Genomic DNA, 16,297 nt, shown 5'->3' with positions numbered 1-16,297 from the left:
CATTTGGAAGCAATAACTCTTCGGAGGTAAAGCGGCCACAATAATCTTTAAACTAGATGATGCAGTGGCAGAATAGCAATACAACATGGTATTGCTAAGCAAGGAGTAAACTTGGGTTAACTTGCCAGTTAAAATTTTTCTCTAGGAGAAATCTGCAATGTCAGAAGTGGGATTTGAACCCACGCCTCCAGGGGAGACTGCGACCTTAACGCAGCGCCTTAGAACGCTCGGCCATCCTGACTACTAAAAGGAATATTTGACGACACTGTCGGCGGGCCCAGGCATCATTCCAGCGAATATGTGGGTCTGCATTGTCTTCGTGTTGAAGGGGAATATTGACGAGGCATGCAGCTTCATGGAAGACTCTCCTTCTGAGTGATGGGACTGTGATAGCAATTTTCCTGCACCTTGAAACGGAACACCAAAATCTTATTTCACTCCTTTGCGATAGTTGTCTTTTCATCTGACGACTGTGTCAGTCACACAGAAATTCCTCGTTAGTATAATGGACACTATCTCCGCCTGTCACGCGGAAGATCGGGGTTCGATTCCCCGACGGGGAGAGCTCGGTCTTTTATCAGCTGCCTGCCACCAAGTGATGATTGTTTTGATACTCTCACCCATCTTCGGCCTAAATGTCAATAGCCCCCTTCAAATAGCCCAACATGATGCCAGGTTTCTTCGGTCAAAAGCCCTTTCACGTTTACTATGGTGTTAAGTGCAAACCAAGACCTTATAATCAACAATGTTCCTTTTGCTAATGATTCTGTCCTGCCCAAAGCACTGTAGAAGGTTGTGACAACACAGCTTGTTGAGCTGTGGTCAGAAGATTCTCATGCAACAAGTGTCTTGGCTGTTGTTTAACAGGGCTCCTGAGGCAAACAAATAGTAGGCATAGCATTTGGAAGCAATAACTCTTCGGAGGTAAAGCGGCCACAATAATCTTTAAACTAGATGATGCAGTGGCAGAATAGCAATACAACATGGTATTGCTAAGCAAGGAGTAAACTTGGGTTAACTTGCCAGTTAAAATTTTTCTCTAGGAGAAATCTGCAATGTCAGAAGTGGGATTTGAACCCACGCCTCCAGGGGAGACTGCGACCTTAACGCAGCGCCTTAGAACGCTCGGCCATCCTGACTACTAAAAGGAATATTTGACGACACTGTCGGCGGGCCCAGGCATCATTCCAGCGAATATGTGGGTCTGCATTGTCTTCGTGTTGAAGGGGAATATTGACGAGGCATGCAGCTTCATGGAAGACTCTCCTTCTGAGTGATGGGACTGTGATAGCAATTTTCCTGCACCTTGAAACGGGACACGAAAATCTTATTTCACTCCTTGCCGATAGTTGTCTTTTCATCTGACGACTGTGTCAGTCACACAGAAATTCCTCGTTAGTATAATGGACAGTATCTCCGCCTGTCACGCGGAAGATCGGGGTTCGATTCCCCGACGGGGAGAACTAGGTCTTTTATCAGCTGCCTGCCACCAAGTGATGATTGCTTTGATACTCTCACCCATCTTCGGCCTAAATGTCAATAGCCCCCTTCAAATAGCCCAACATGATGCCAGGTTTCTTCGGTCAAAAGCCCTTTCACGTTTACTATGGTGTTAAGTGCAAACCAAGACCTTATAATCAACAATGTTCCTTTTGCTAATGATTCTGTCCTGCCCAAAGCACTGTAGAAGGTTGTGACAACACAGCTTGTTGAGCTGTTGTCAGAAGATTCTCATGCAACAAGTGTCTTGGCTGTTGTTTAACAGGGCTCCTGAGGCAAACAAATAGTAGGCATAGCATTTGGAAGCAAGAACTCTTCGGAGGTTAAGCGGCCACAATAATCTTTAAACTAGATGATGCAGTGGCAGAATAGCAATACAACATGGTATTGCTAAGCAAGGAGTAAACTTGGGTTGCCTTGCCAGTAAAAATTTTTCTCTAGGACAAATCTGCAATGTCAGAAGTGGGATTTGAACCCACGCCTCCAGGGGAGACTGCGACCTTAACGCAGCGCCTTAGACCGCTCGGCCATCCTGACTACTAAAAGGAATATTTGACGACACTGTCTGCGGGCCCAGGCATCATTCCAGCGAATATGTGGGTCTGCGTTGTGTTCGTGTTGAAGGGGAATATTGACGAGGCATGCAGCTTCATGGAAGACTCTCCTTCTGAGTGATGGGACTGTGATAGCAATTTTCCTGCACCTTGAAACGGGACACGAAAATCTTATTTCACTCCTTGCCGATAGTTGTCTTTTCATCTGACGACTGTGTCAGTCACACAGAAATTCCTCGTTAGTATAATGGACAGTATCTCCGCCTGTCACGCGGAACATCGGGGTTCGATTCCCCGACGGGGAGAGCTCGGTCTTTTATCAGCTGCCTGCCACCAAGTGATGATTATTTTGATACTCTCACCCATCTTCGGCCTAAATGTCAATAGCCCCCTTCAAATAGCCCAACATGAGGCCAGGTTGCTTCGGTCAAAAGCCCTTTCCCGTTTACTATGGTGTTAAGTGCAAACCAAGACCTTATAATCAACAATGTTCCTTTTGCTAATGATTCTGTCCTGCCCAAAGCACTGTGGAAGGTTGTGACAACACAGCTTGTTGAGCTGTGGTCAGAAGATTCTCATGCAACAAGTGTCTTGGCTGTTGTTTAACAGGTCTCCTGAGGCAAACAAATAGTAGGCATAGCATTTGGAAGCAAGAACTCTTCGGAGGTAAAGCGGCCACAATAATCTTTAAACTAGATGATGCAGTGGCAGAATAGCAATACGACATGTTATTGCTAAGCAAGGAGTAAACTTGGGTTGCCTTGCCAGTGAAAAGTTTTCTCCAGGAGAAATCTGCAATGTCAGAAGTGGGATTTGAACCCACGCCTCCAGGGGAGACTGCGACCTGAACGCAGCGCCTCAGACCGCTCGGCCATCCTGACTACTAAAAGGAATATTTGACGACACTGTCTGCGGGCCCAGGCATCATTCCAGCGAATATGTGGGTCTGCATTGTCTTCGTGTTGAAGGGGAATATTGACGAGGCATGCAGCTTCATGGAAGACTCTCCTTCTGAGTGATGGGACTGTGATAGCAATTTTCCTGCACCTTGAAACGGGACACGAAAATCTTATTTCACTCCTTGGCGATAGTTGTCTTTTCATCTGACGACTGTGTCAGTCACACAGAAATTCCTCGTTAGTATAATGGACAGTATCTCCGCCTGTCACGCGGAAGATTGGGGTTCGATTTCCCGACGGGGAGAGCTAGGTCTTTTATCAGCTGCCTGCCACCAAGTGATGATTGCTTTGATACTCTCACCCATCTTCGGCCTAAATGTCAATAGCCCCCTTCAAATAGCCCAACATGATGCCAGGTTTCTTCGGTCAAAAGCCCTTTCCCGTTTACTATGGTGTTAAGTGCAAACCAAGACCTTATAATCAACAATGCGCCTTTTGCTAATGATTCTGTCCTGCCCAAAGCACTGTAGAAGGTTGTGACAACACAGCTTGTTGAGCTGTGGTCAGAAGATTCTCATGCAACAAGTGTCTTGGCTGTTGTTTAACAGGGCTCCTGATGCAAACAAATAGTAGGCATAGCATTTGGAAGCAAGAACTCTTCGGAGGTAAAGCGGCCACAATAATCTTTAAACTAGATGATGCAGTGTCAGAATAGCAATACGACATGGTATTGCTAAGCAAGGAGTAAACTTGGGTTGCCTTGCCAGTGAAAAGTTTTCTCCAGGAGAAATCTGCAATGTCAGAAGTGGGATTTGAACCCACGCCTCCAGGGGAGACTGCGACCTGAACGCAGCGCCTCAGACCGCTCGGCCATCCTGACTACTAAAAGGAATATTTGACGACACTGTCTGCGGGCCCAGGCATCATTCCAGCGAATATGTGGGTCTGCATTGTCTTCGTGTTGAAGGGGAATATTGACGAGGCATGCAGCTTCATGGAAGACTCTCCTTCTGAGTGATGGGCCTGTGATAGCAATTTTCCTGCACCTTGAAACGGGACACGAAAATCTTATTTCACTTCCTGGCGATAGTTGTCTTTTCATCTGACGACTGTGTCAGTCACACAGAAATTCCTCGTTAGTATAATGGACAGTATCTCCGCCTGTCACGCGGAAGATCGGGGTTCGATTCCCCGACGGGGAGAGCTAGGTCTTTTATCAGCTGCCTGCCACCAAGTGATGATTGCTTTGATACTCTCACCCATCTTCGGCCTAAATGTCAATAGCCCCCTTCAAATAGCCTAACATGATGCCAGGTTTCTTCGGTCAAAAGCCCTTTCCCGTTTACTATGGTGTTAAGTGCAAACCAAGACCTTATAATCAACAATGTGCCTTTTGCTAATGATTCTGTCCTGCCCAAAGCACTGTAGAAGGTTGTGACAACACAGCTTGTTGAGCTGTGGTCAGAAGATTCTCATGCAACAAGTGTCTTGGCTGTTGTTTAACAGGGCTCCTGATGCAAACAAATAGTAGGCATAGCATTTGGAAGCAAGAACTCTTCGGAGGTAAAGCGGCCACAATAATCTTTAAACTAGATGATGCAGTGGCAGAATAGCAATACGACATGGTATTGCTAAGCAAGGAGTAAACTTGGGTTGCCTTGCCAGTGAAAAGTTTTCTCTAGGAGAACTCTACAATGTCAGAAGTGGGATTTGAACCCACGCCTCCAGGGACGACTGCGACCTGAACGCAGCTCCTTAGACCGCTCGGCCATCCTGACTACTAAAAGGAATATTTGACGACACTGTCGGCGGGCCCAGGCATCATTCCAGCGAATATGTGGGTCTGCGTTGTCTTCGTGTTGAAGGGGAATATTGACGAGGCATGCAGCTTCATGGAAGACTCTCCTTCTGAGTGATGGGACTGTGATAGCAATTTTCCTGCACCTTGAAACGGGACACGAAAATCTTATTTCACTCCTTGGCGATAGTTGTCTTTTCATCTGACGACTGTGTCAGTCACACAGAAATTCCTCGTTAGTATAATGGACAGTATCTCCGCCTGTCACGCGGAAGATTGGGGTTCGATTTCCCGACGGGGAGAGCTAGGTCTTTTATCAGCTGCCTGCCACCAAGTGATGATTGCTTTGATACTCTCACCCATCTTCGGCCTAAATGTCAATAGCCCCCTTCAAATAGCCTAACATGATGCCAGGTTTCTTCGGTCAAAAGCCCTTTCCCGTTTACTATGGTGTTAAGTGCAAACCAAGACCTTATAATCAACAATGCGCCTTTTGCTAATGATTCTGTCCTGCCCAAAGCACTGTAGAAGGTTGTGACAACACAGCTTGTTGAGCTGTGGTCAGAAGATTCTCATGCAACAAGTGTCTTGGCTGTTGTTTAACAGGGCTCCTGATGCAAACAAATAGTAGGCATAGCATTTGGAAGCAAGAACTCTTCGGAGGTAAAGCGGCCACAATAATCTTTAAACTAGATGATGCAGTGTCAGAATAGCAATACGACATGGTATTGCTAAGCAAGGAGTAAACTTGGGTTGCCTTGCCAGTGAAAAGTTTTCTCCAGGAGAAATCTGCAATGTCAGAAGTGGGATTTGAACCCACGCCTCCAGGGGAGACTGCGACCTGAACGCAGCGCCTCAGACCGCTCGGCCATCCTGACTACTAAAAGGAATATTTGACGACACTGTCTGCGGGCCCAGGCATCATTCCAGCGAATATGTGGGTCTGCATTGTCTTCGTGTTGAAGGGGAATATTGACGAGGCATGCAGCTTCATGGAAGACTCTCCTTCTGAGTGATGGGACTGTGATAGCAATTTTCCTGCACCTTGAAACGGGACACGAAAATCTTATTTCACTCCTTGGCGATAGTTGTCTTTTCATCTGACGACTGTGTCAGTCACACAGAAATTCCTCGTTAGTATAATGGACAGTATCTCCGCCTGTCACGCGGAAGGTCGGGGTTCGATTCCCCGACGGGGAGAGCTAGGTCTTTTATCAGCTGCCTGCCACCAAGTGATGATTGCTTTGATACTCTCACCCATCTTCGGCCTAAATGTCAATAGCCCCCTTCAAATAGCCTAACATGATGCCAGGTTTCTTCGGTCAAAAGCCCTTTCCCGTTTACTATGGTGTTAAGTGCAAACCAAGACCTTATAATCAACAATGTGCCTTTTGCTAATGATTCTGTCCTGCCCAAAGCACTGTAGAAGGTTGTGACAACACAGCTTGTTGAGCTGTGGTCAGAAGATTCTCATGCAACAAGTGTCTTGGCTGTTGTTTAACAGGGCTCCTGAGGCAAACAAATAGTAGGCATAGCATTTGGAAGCAAGAACTCTTCGGAGGTAAAGCGGCCACAATAATCTTTAAACTAGATGATGCAGTGGCAGAATAGCAATACGACATGGTATTGCTAAGCAAGGAGTAAACTTGGGTTGCCTTGCCAGTGAAAAGTTTTCTCTAGGAGAACTCTGCAATGTCAGAAGTGGGATTTGAACCCACGCCTCCAGGGGAGACTGCGACCTGAACGCAGCTCCTTAGACCGCTCGGCCATCCTGACTACTAAAAGGAATATTTGACGACACTGTCGGCGGGCCCAGGCATCATTCCAGCGAATATGTGGGTCTGCGTTGTGTTCGTGTCGAAGGGGAATATTGACGAGGCATGCAGCTTCATGGAAGACTCTCCTTCTGAGTGATGGGACTGTGATAGCAATTTTCCTGCACCTTGAAACGGAACACCAAAATCTTATTTCACTCCTTTGCGATAGTTGTCTTTTCATCTGACGACTGTGTCAGTCACACAGAAATTCCTCGTTAGTATAATGGACACTATCTCCGCCTGTCACGCGGAAGATTGGGGTTCGATTCCCCGACGGGGAGAGCTCGGTCTTTTATCAGCTGCCTGCCACCAAGTGATGATTGCTTTGATACTCTCACCCATCTTCGGCCTAAATGTCAATAGCCCCCTTCAAATAGCCTAACATGATTCCAGGTTTCTTCGGTCAAAAGCCCTTTCCCGTTTACTATGGTGTTAAGTGCAAACCAAGACCTTATAATCAACAATGTGCCTTTTGCTAATGATTCTGTCCTGCCCAAAGCACTGTAGAAGGTTGTGACAACACAGCTTGTTGAGCTGTGGTCAGAAGATTCTCATGCAACAAGTGTCTTGGCTGTTGTTTAACAGGGCTCCTGAGGCAAACAAATAGTAGGCATAGCATTTGGAAGCAAGAACTCTTCGGAGGTAAAGCGGCCACAATAATCTTTAAACTAGATGATGCAGTGGCAGAATAGCAATACGACATGTTATTGCTAAGCAAGGAGTAAACTTGAGTTGCCTTGCCAGTGAAAATGGTCCTCTAGGAGAAATCTGCAATGTCAGAAGTGGGATTTGAACCCAGGCCTCCAGGGGAGACTGCGACCTGAACGCAGCGCCTCAGACCGCTCGGCCATCCTGACTACTAAAAGGAATATTTGACGACACTGTCGGCGGGCCCAGGCATCATTCCAGCGAATATGTGGGTCTGCATTGTCTTCGTGTTGAAGGGGAATATTGACGAGGCATGCAGCTTCATGGAAGACTCTCCTTCTGAGTGATGGGACTGTGATAGCAATTTTCCTGCACCTTGAAACGGAACACCAAAATCTTATTTCACTCCTTTGCGATAGTTGTCTTTTCATCTGACGACTGTGTCAGTCACACAGAAATTCCTCGTTAGTATAATGGACACTATCTCCGCCTGTCACGCGGAAGATCGGGGTTCGATTCCCCGACGTGGAGAGCTCGGTCTTTTATCAGCTGCCTGCCACCAAGTGATGATTGTTTTGATACTCTCACCCATCTTCGGCCTAAATGTCAATAGCCCCCTTCAAATAGCCCAACATGATGCCAGGTTTCTTCGGTCAAAAGCCCTTTCCCGTTTACTATGGTGTTAAGTGCAAACCAAGACCTTATAATCAACAATGCGCCTTTTGCTAATGATTCTGTCCTGCCCAAAGCACTGTAGAAGGTTGTGACAACACAGCTTGTTGAGCTGTGGTCAGAAGATTCTCATGCAACAAGTGTCTTGGCTGTTGTTTAACAGGGCTCCTGATGCAAACAAATAGTAGGCATAGCATTTGGAAGCAAGAACTCTTCGGAGGTAAAGCGGCCACAATAATCTTTAAACTAGATGATGCAGTGGCAGAATAGCAATACGACATGGTATTGCTAAGCAAGGAGTAAACTTGGGTTGCCTTGCCAGTGAAAAGTTTTCTCCAGGAGAAATCTGCAATGTCAGAAGTGGGATTTGAACCCACGCCTCCAGGGGAGACTGCGACCTGAACGCAGCGCCTCAGACCGCTCGGCCATCCTGACTACTAAAAGGAATATTTGACGACACTGTCTGCGGGCCCAGGCATCATTCCAGCGAATATGTGGGTCTGCATTGTCTTCGTGTTGAAGGGGAATATTGACGAGGCATGCAGCTTCATGGAAGACTCTCCTTCTGAGTGATGGGACTGTGATAGCAATTTTCCTGCACCTTGAAACGGGACACGAAAATCTTATTTCACTCCTTGCCGATAGTTGTCTTTTCATCTGACGACTGTGTCAGTCACACAGAAATTCCTCGTTAGTATAATGGACAGTATCTCCGCCTGTCACGCGGAAGGTCGGGGTTCGATTCCCCGACGGGGAGAGCTAGGTCTTTTATCAGCTGCCTGCCACCAAGTGATGATTGCTTTGATACTCTCACCCATCTTCGGCCTAAATGTCAATAGCCCCCTTCAAATAGCCTAACATGATGCCAGGTTTCTTCGGTCAAAAGCCCTTTCCCGTTTACTATGGTGTTAAGTGCAAACCAAGACCTTATAATCAACAATGTGCCTTTTGCTAATGATTCTGTCCTGCCCAAAGCACTGTAGAAGGTTGTGACAACACAGCTTGTTGAGCTGTGGTCAGAAGATTCTCATGCAACAAGTGTCTTGGCTGTTGTTTAACAGGGCTCCTGAGGCAAACAAATAGTAGGCATAGCATTTGGAAGCAAGAACTCTTCGGAGGTAAAGCGGCCACAATAATCTTTAAACTAGATGATGCAGTGGCAGAATAGCAATACGACATGTTATTGCTAAGCAAGGAGTAATCTTGAGTTGCCTTGCCAGTGAAAATGGTCCTCTAGGAGAAATCTGCAATGTCAGAAGTGGGATTTGAACCCAGGCCTCCAGGGGAGACTGCGACCTGAACGCAGCGCCTCAGACCGCTCGGCCATCCTGACTACTAAAAGGAATATTTGACGACACTGTCGGCGGGCCCAGACATCATTCCAGCGAATATGTGGGTCTGCATTGTGTTCGTGTTGAAGGGGAATATTGACGAGGCATGCAGCTTCATGGAAGACTCTCCTTCTGAGTGATGGGACTGTGATAGCAATTTTCCTGCACCTTGAAACGGGACACGAAAATCTTATTTCACTTCCTGGCGATAGTTGTCTTTTCATCTGACGACTGTGTCAGTCACACAGAAATTCCTCGTTAGTATAATGGACAGTATCTCCGCCTGTCACGCGGAAGATCGGGGTTCGATTCCCCGACGGGGAGAGCTAGGTCTTTTATCAGCTGCCTGCCACCAAGTGATGATTGCTTTGATACTCTCACCCATCTTCGGCCTAAATGTCAATAGCCCCCTTCAAATAGCCTAACATGATGCCAGGTTTCTTCGGTCAAAAGCCCTTTCCCGTTTACTATGGTGTTAAGTGCAAACCAAGACCTTATAATCAACAATGTGCCTTTTGCTAATGATTCTGTCCTGCCCAAAGCACTGTAGAAGGTTGTGACAACACAGCTTGTTGAGCTGTGGTCAGAAGATTCTCATGCAACAAGTGTCTTGGCTGTTGTTTAACAGGGCTCCTGATGCAAACAAATAGTAGGCATAGCATTTGGAAGCAAGAACTCTTCGGAGGTAAAGCGGCCACAATAATCTTTAAACTAGATGATGCAGTGTCAGAATAGCAATACGACATGGTATTGCTAAGCAAGGAGTAAACTTGGGTTGCCTTGCCAGTGAAAAGTTTTCTCTAGGAGAACTCTGCAATGTCAGAAGTGGGATTTGAACCCACGCCTCCAGGGGAGACTGCGACCTGAACGCAGCTCCTTAGACCGCTCGGCCATCCTGACTACTAAAAGGAATATTTGACGACACTGTCGGCGGGCCCAGGCATCATTCCAGCGAATATGTGGGTCTGCGTTGTCTTCGTGTTGAAGGGGAATATTGACGAGGCATGCAGCTTCATGGAAGACTCTCCTTCTGAGTGATGGGACTGTGATAGCAATTTTCCTGCACCTTGAAACGGAACACCAAAATCTTATTTCACTCCTTTGCGATAGTTGTCTTTTCATCTGACGACTGTGTCAGTCACACAGAAATTCCTCGTTAGTATAATGGACACTATCTCCGCCTGTCACGCGGAAGATCGGGGTTCGATTCCCCGACGGAGAGAGCTAGGTCTTTTATCAGCTGCCTGCCACCAAGTGATGATTGTTTTGATACTCTCACCCATCTTCTACCTAAATGTAAATAGCCCCCTTCAAATAGCCTAACATGAGGCCAAGTTGCTTCGGTCAAAAGCCCTTTCCCGTTTACTATGGTGTTAAGTGCAAACCAAGACCTTATAATCAACAATGTTCCTTTTGCTAATGATTCTGTCCTGCCCAAAGCACTGTAGAAGGTTGTGACAACACAGCTTGTTGAGCTGTGGTCAGAAGATTCTCATGCAACAAGTGTCTTGGCTGTTGTTTAACAGGTCTCCTGGGGCAAACAAATAGTAGGCATAGCATTTGGAAGCAAGAACTCTTCGGAGATAAAGCGGCCACAATAATCTTTAAACTAGATGATGCAGTGGCAGAATAGCAATACGACATGTTATTGCTAAGCAAGGAGTAAACTTGGGTTGCCTTGCCAGTGAAAATTTATCTCTAGGAGAAATCTGCAATGTCAGAAGTGGGATTTGAACCCACGCCTCCAGGGGAGACTGCGACCTGAACGCAGCGCCTCAGACCGCTCGGCCATCCTGACTACTAAAAGGAATATTTGACGACACTGTCGGCGGGCCCAGACATCATTCCAGCGAATATGTGGGTCTGCATTGTGTTCGTGTTGAAGGGGAATATTGACGAGGCATGCAGCTTCATGGAAGACTCTCCTTCTGAGTGATGGGACTGTGATAGCAATTTTCCTGCACCTTGAAACGGGACACGAAAATCTTATTTCACTTCCTGGCGATAGTTGTCTTTTCATCTGACGACTGTGTCAGTCACACAGAAATTCCTCGTTAGTATAATGGACAGTATCTCCGCCTGTCACGCGGAAGATCGGGGTTCGATTCCCCGACGGGGAGAGCTAGGTCTTTTATCAGCTGCCTGCCACCAAGTGATGATTGCTTTGATACTCTCACCCATCTTCGGCCTAAATGTCAATAGCCCCCTTCAAATAGCCTAACATGATGCCAGGTTTCTTCGGTCAAAAGCCCTTTCCCGTTTACTATGGTGTTAAGTGCAAACCAAGACCTTATAATCAACAATGTGCCTTTTGCTAATGATTCTGTCCTGCCCAAAGCACTGTAGAAGGTTGTGACAACACAGCTTGTTGAGCTGTGGTCAGAAGATTCTCATGCAACAAGTGTCTTGGCTGTTGTTTAACAGGGCTCCTGATGCAAACAAATAGTAGGCATAGCATTTGGAAGCAAGAACTCTTCGGAGGTAAAGCGGCCACAATAATCTTTAAACTAGATGATGCAGTGTCAGAATAGCAATACGACATGGTATTGCTAAGCAAGGAGTAAACTTGGGTTGCCTTGCCAGTGAAAAGTTTTCTCTAGGAGAACTCTGCAATGTCAGAAGTGGGATTTGAACCCACGCCTCCAGGGGAGACTGCGACCTGAACGCAGCTCCTTAGACCGCTCGGCCATCCTGACTACTAAAAGGAATATTTGACGACACTGTCGGCGGGCCCAGGCATCATTCCAGCGAATATGTGGGTCTGCGTTGTCTTCGTGTTGAAGGGGAATATTGACGAGGCATGCAGCTTCATGGAAGACTCTCCTTCTGAGTGATGGGACTGTGATAGCAATTTTCCTGCACCTTGAAACGGAACACCAAAATCTTATTTCACTCCTTTGCGATAGTTGTCTTTTCATCTGACGACTGTGTCAGTCACACAGAAATTCCTCGTTAGTATAATGGACACTATCTCCGCCTGTCACGCGGAAGATCGGGGTTCGATTCCCCGACGGAGAGAGCTAGGTCTTTTATCAGCTGCCTGCCACCAAGTGATGATTGTTTTGATACTCTCACCCATCTTCTACCTAAATGTAAATAGCCCCCTTCAAATAGCCTAACATGAGGCCAAGTTGCTTCGGTCAAAAGCCCTTTCCCGTTTACTATGGTGTTAAGTGCAAACCAAGACCTTATAATCAACAATGTTCCTTTTGCTAATGATTCTGTCCTGCCCAAAGCACTGTAGAAGGTTGTGACAACACAGCTTGTTGAGCTGTGGTCAGAAGATTCTCATGCAACAAGTGTCTTGGCTGTTGTTTAACAGGTCTCCTGGGGCAAACAAATAGTAGGCATAGCATTTGGAAGCAAGAACTCTTCGGAGATAAAGCGGCCACAATAATCTTTAAACTAGATGATGCAGTGGCAGAATAGCAATACGACATGTTATTGCTAAGCAAGGAGTAAACTTGGGTTGCCTTGCCAGTGAAAATTTATCTCTAGGAGAAATCTGCAATGTCAGAAGTGGGATTTGAACCCACGCCTCCAGGGGAGACTGCGACCTGAACGCAGCGCCTCAGACCGCTCGGCCATCCTGACTACTAAAAGGAATATTTGACGACACTGTCGGCGGGCCCAGACATCATTCCAGCGAATATGTGGGTCTGCATTGTGTTCGTGTTGAAGGGGAATATTGACGAGGCATGCAGCTTCATGGAAGACTCTCCTTCTGAGTGATGGGACTGTGATAGCAATTTTCCTGCACCTTGAAACGGGACACGAAAATCTTATTTCACTTCCTGGCGATAGTTGTCTTTTCATCTGACGACTGTGTCAGTCACACAGAAATTCCTCGTTAGTATAATGGACAGTATCTCCGCCTGTCACGCGGAAGATCGGGGTTCGATTCCCCGACGGGGAGAGCTAGGTCTTTTATCAGCTGCCTGCCACCAAGTGATGATTGCTTTGATACTCTCACCCATCTTCGGCCTAAATGTCAATAGCCCCCTTCAAATAGCCTAACATGATGCCAGGTTTCTTCGGTCAAAAGCCCTTTCCCGTTTACTATGGTGTTAAGTGCAAACCAAGACCTTATAATCAACAATGTGCCTTTTGCTAATGATTCTGTCCTGCCCAAAGCACTGTAGAAGGTTGTGACAACACAGCTTGTTGAGCTGTGGTCAGAAGATTCTCATGCAACAAGTGTCTTGGCTGTTGTTTAACAGGGCTCCTGATGCAAACAAATAGTAGGCATAGCATTTGGAAGCAAGAACTCTTCGGAGGTAAAGCGGCCACAATAATCTTTAAACTAGATGATGCAGTGTCAGAATAGCAATACGACATGGTATTGCTAAGCAAGGAGTAAACTTGGGTTGCCTTGCCAGTGAAAAGTTTTCTCTAGGAGAACTCTGCAATGTCAGAAGTGGGATTTGAACCCACGCCTCCAGGGGAGACTGCGACCTGAACGCAGCTCCTTAGACCGCTCGGCCATCCTGACTACTAAAAGGAATATTTGACGACACTGTCGGCGGGCCCAGGCATCATTCCAGCGAATATGTGGGTCTGCGTTGTCTTCGTGTTGAAGGGGAATATTGACGAGGCATGCAGCTTCATGGAAGACTCTCCTTCTGAGTGATGGGACTGTGATAGCAATTTTCCTGCACCTTGAAACGGAACACCAAAATCTTATTTCACTCCTTTGCGATAGTTGTCTTTTCATCTGACGACTGTGTCAGTCACACAGAAATTCCTCGTTAGTATAATGGACACTATCTCCGCCTGTCACGCGGAAGATCGGGGTTCGATTCCCCGACGGAGAGAGCTAGGTCTTTTATCAGCTGCCTGCCACCAAGTGATGATTGTTTTGATACTCTCACCCATCTTCTACCTAAATGTAAATAGCCCCCTTCAAATAGCCTAACATGAGGCCAAGTTGCTTCGGTCAAAAGCCCTTTCCCGTTTACTATGGTGTTAAGTGCAAACCAAGACCTTATAATCAACAATGTTCCTTTTGCTAATGATTCTGTCCTGCCCAAAGCACTGTAGAAGGTTGTGACAACACAGCTTGTTGAGCTGTGGTCAGAAGATTCTCATGCAACAAGTGTCTTGGCTGTTGTTTAACAGGTCTCCTGGGGCAAACAAATAGTAGGCATAGCATTTGGAAGCAAGAACTCTTCGGAGATAAAGCGGCCACAATAATCTTTAAACTAGATGATGCAGTGGCAGAATAGCAATACGACATGTTATTGCTAAGCAAGGAGTAAACTTGGGTTGCCTTGCCAGTGAAAATTTATCTCTAGGAGAAATCTGCAATGTCAGAAGTGGGATTTGAACCCACGCCTCCAGGGGAGACTGCGACCTTAACGCAGCGCCTTAGACCGCTCGGCCATCCTGACTACTAAAAGGAATATTTGACGACACTGTCGGCGGGCCCAGGCATCATTCCAGCGAATATGTGGGTCTGCGTTGTCTTCGTGTTGAAGGGGAATATTGACGAGGCATGCAGCTTCATGGAAGACTCTCCTTCTGAGTGATGGGACTGTGATAGCAATTTTCCTGCACCTTGAAACGGGACACGAAAATCTTATTTCACTCCTTGGCGATAGTTGTCTTTTCATCTGACGACTGTGTCAGTCACACAGAAATTCCTCGTTAGTATAATGGATAGTATCTTTGCCTGTCACGCGGAAGATAGGGGTTCGATTCCCCGATAGGGAGAGCTCGGTCTTTTATCAGCTGCCTGCCACCAAGTGATGATTGCTTTGATACTCTCACCCATCTTCGGCCTAAATGTCAATAGCCCCCTTCAAATAGCCCAACATGATGCCAGGTTTCTTCGGTCAAAAGCCCTTTCCCGTTTACTATGGTGTTAAGTGCAAACCAAGACCTTATAATCAACAATGCGCCTTTTGCTAATGATTCTGTCCTGCCCAAAGCACTGTAGAAGGTTGTGACAACACAGCTTGTTGAGCTGTGGTCAGAAGATTCTCATGCAACAAGTGTCTTGGCTGTTGTTTAACAGGGCTCCTGATGCAAACAAATAGTAGGCATAGCATTTGGAAGCAAGAACTCTTCGGAGGTAAAGCGGCCACAATAATCTTTAAACTAGATGATGCAGTGGCAGAATAGCAATACAACATGGTATTGCTAAGCAAGGAGTAAACTTGGGTTGCCTTGCCAGTGAAAAGTTTTCTCCAGGAGAAATCTGCAATGTCAGAAGTGGGATTTTAACCCACGCCTCCAGGGGAGACTGCGACCTTAACGCAGCGCCTTAGACCGCTCGGCCATCCTGACTACTAAAAGGAATATTTGACGACACTGTCTGCGGGCCCAGGCATCATTCCAGCGAATATGTGGGTCTGCGTTGTGTTCGTGTTGAAGGGGAATATTGACGAGGCATGCAGCTTCATGGAAGACTCTCCTTCTGAGTGATGGGACTGTGATAGCAATTTTCCTGCACCTTGAAACGGGACACGAAAATCTTATTTCACTCCTTGCCGATAGTTGTCTTTTCATCTGACGACTGTGTCAGTCACACAGAAATTCCTCGTTAGTATAATGGACAGCATCTCCGCCTGTCACGCGGATAATCGGGGTTCGATTCCCCTACGGGGAGAGCTAGGTCTTTTATCAGCTGCCTGCCACCAAGTGATGATTGTTTTGATACTCTCACCCATCTTCGGCCTAAATGTCAATAGCCCCCTTCAAATAGCCTAACATGATGCCAGGTTTCTTCGGTCAAAAGCCCTTTCCCGTTTACTATGGTGTTAAGTGCAAACCAAGACCTTATAATCAACAATGTGCCTTTTGCTAATGATTCTGTCCTGCCCAAAGCACTGTAGAAGGTTGTGACAACACAGCTTGTTGAGCTGTGGTCAGAAGATTCTCATGCAACAAGTGTCTTGGCTGTTGTTTAACAGGGCTCCTGAGGCAAACAAATAGTAGGCATAGCATTTGGAAGCAAGAACTCTTCGGAGGTAAAGCGGCCACAATAATCTTTAAACTAGATGATGCAGTGGCAGAATAGCAATACGACATGTTATTGCTAAGCAAGGAGTAAACTTGAGTTGCCTTGCCAGTGAAA

The 16,297-nt window shown here is 46.5% G+C and overlaps 12 non-coding genes across 12 annotated transcripts; 7 read left to right on the top strand and 5 right to left on the bottom strand.

Moving 5' to 3' along the window:
• Window positions 1-158: 158 nt before the first annotated feature.
• trnal-aag (transfer RNA leucine (anticodon AAG)) lies at window positions 159-241 on the bottom strand. Its single transcript has one exon. It is a non-coding gene; the product is annotated as a tRNA-Leu (tRNA).
• An 815-nt stretch (window positions 242-1,056) lies between these two features.
• Window positions 1,057-1,139, bottom strand: trnal-aag (transfer RNA leucine (anticodon AAG)). Its single transcript has one exon. It is a non-coding gene; the product is annotated as a tRNA-Leu (tRNA).
• Window positions 1,140-1,389: 250 nt separating this feature from the next.
• On the top strand, window positions 1,390-1,461 carry trnad-guc (transfer RNA aspartic acid (anticodon GUC)). Its single transcript has one exon. It is a non-coding gene; the product is annotated as a tRNA-Asp (tRNA).
• A 493-nt stretch (window positions 1,462-1,954) lies between these two features.
• Window positions 1,955-2,037, bottom strand: trnal-aag (transfer RNA leucine (anticodon AAG)). The gene has a single exon. It is a non-coding gene; the product is annotated as a tRNA-Leu (tRNA).
• A 2,046-nt stretch (window positions 2,038-4,083) lies between these two features.
• trnad-guc (transfer RNA aspartic acid (anticodon GUC)) lies at window positions 4,084-4,155 on the top strand. The gene has a single exon. It is a non-coding gene; the product is annotated as a tRNA-Asp (tRNA).
• Window positions 4,156-5,879: 1,724 nt separating this feature from the next.
• On the top strand, window positions 5,880-5,951 carry trnad-guc (transfer RNA aspartic acid (anticodon GUC)). The gene has a single exon. It is a non-coding gene; the product is annotated as a tRNA-Asp (tRNA).
• A 2,622-nt stretch (window positions 5,952-8,573) lies between these two features.
• trnad-guc (transfer RNA aspartic acid (anticodon GUC)) lies at window positions 8,574-8,645 on the top strand. The gene has a single exon. It is a non-coding gene; the product is annotated as a tRNA-Asp (tRNA).
• An 826-nt stretch (window positions 8,646-9,471) lies between these two features.
• trnad-guc (transfer RNA aspartic acid (anticodon GUC)) lies at window positions 9,472-9,543 on the top strand. Its single transcript has one exon. It is a non-coding gene; the product is annotated as a tRNA-Asp (tRNA).
• A 1,724-nt stretch (window positions 9,544-11,267) lies between these two features.
• trnad-guc (transfer RNA aspartic acid (anticodon GUC)) lies at window positions 11,268-11,339 on the top strand. The gene has a single exon. It is a non-coding gene; the product is annotated as a tRNA-Asp (tRNA).
• Window positions 11,340-13,063: 1,724 nt separating this feature from the next.
• trnad-guc (transfer RNA aspartic acid (anticodon GUC)) lies at window positions 13,064-13,135 on the top strand. Its single transcript has one exon. It is a non-coding gene; the product is annotated as a tRNA-Asp (tRNA).
• A 1,391-nt stretch (window positions 13,136-14,526) lies between these two features.
• Window positions 14,527-14,609, bottom strand: trnal-aag (transfer RNA leucine (anticodon AAG)). The gene has a single exon. It is a non-coding gene; the product is annotated as a tRNA-Leu (tRNA).
• Window positions 14,610-15,424: 815 nt separating this feature from the next.
• trnal-aag (transfer RNA leucine (anticodon AAG)) lies at window positions 15,425-15,507 on the bottom strand. Its single transcript has one exon. It is a non-coding gene; the product is annotated as a tRNA-Leu (tRNA).
• Between the last annotated feature and the right edge of the window lie 790 nt (window positions 15,508-16,297).

The sequence above is a fragment of the Odontesthes bonariensis genome, chromosome 5, assembly GCF_027942865.1.
Source record: "Odontesthes bonariensis isolate fOdoBon6 chromosome 5, fOdoBon6.hap1, whole genome shotgun sequence".
Lineage (NCBI taxonomy): Eukaryota > Metazoa > Chordata > Actinopteri > Atheriniformes > Atherinopsidae > Odontesthes > Odontesthes bonariensis.
The sequence above is the reverse complement of the archived record's forward strand: the minus strand, read 5'-3'. Positions and strand labels throughout refer to the sequence as shown.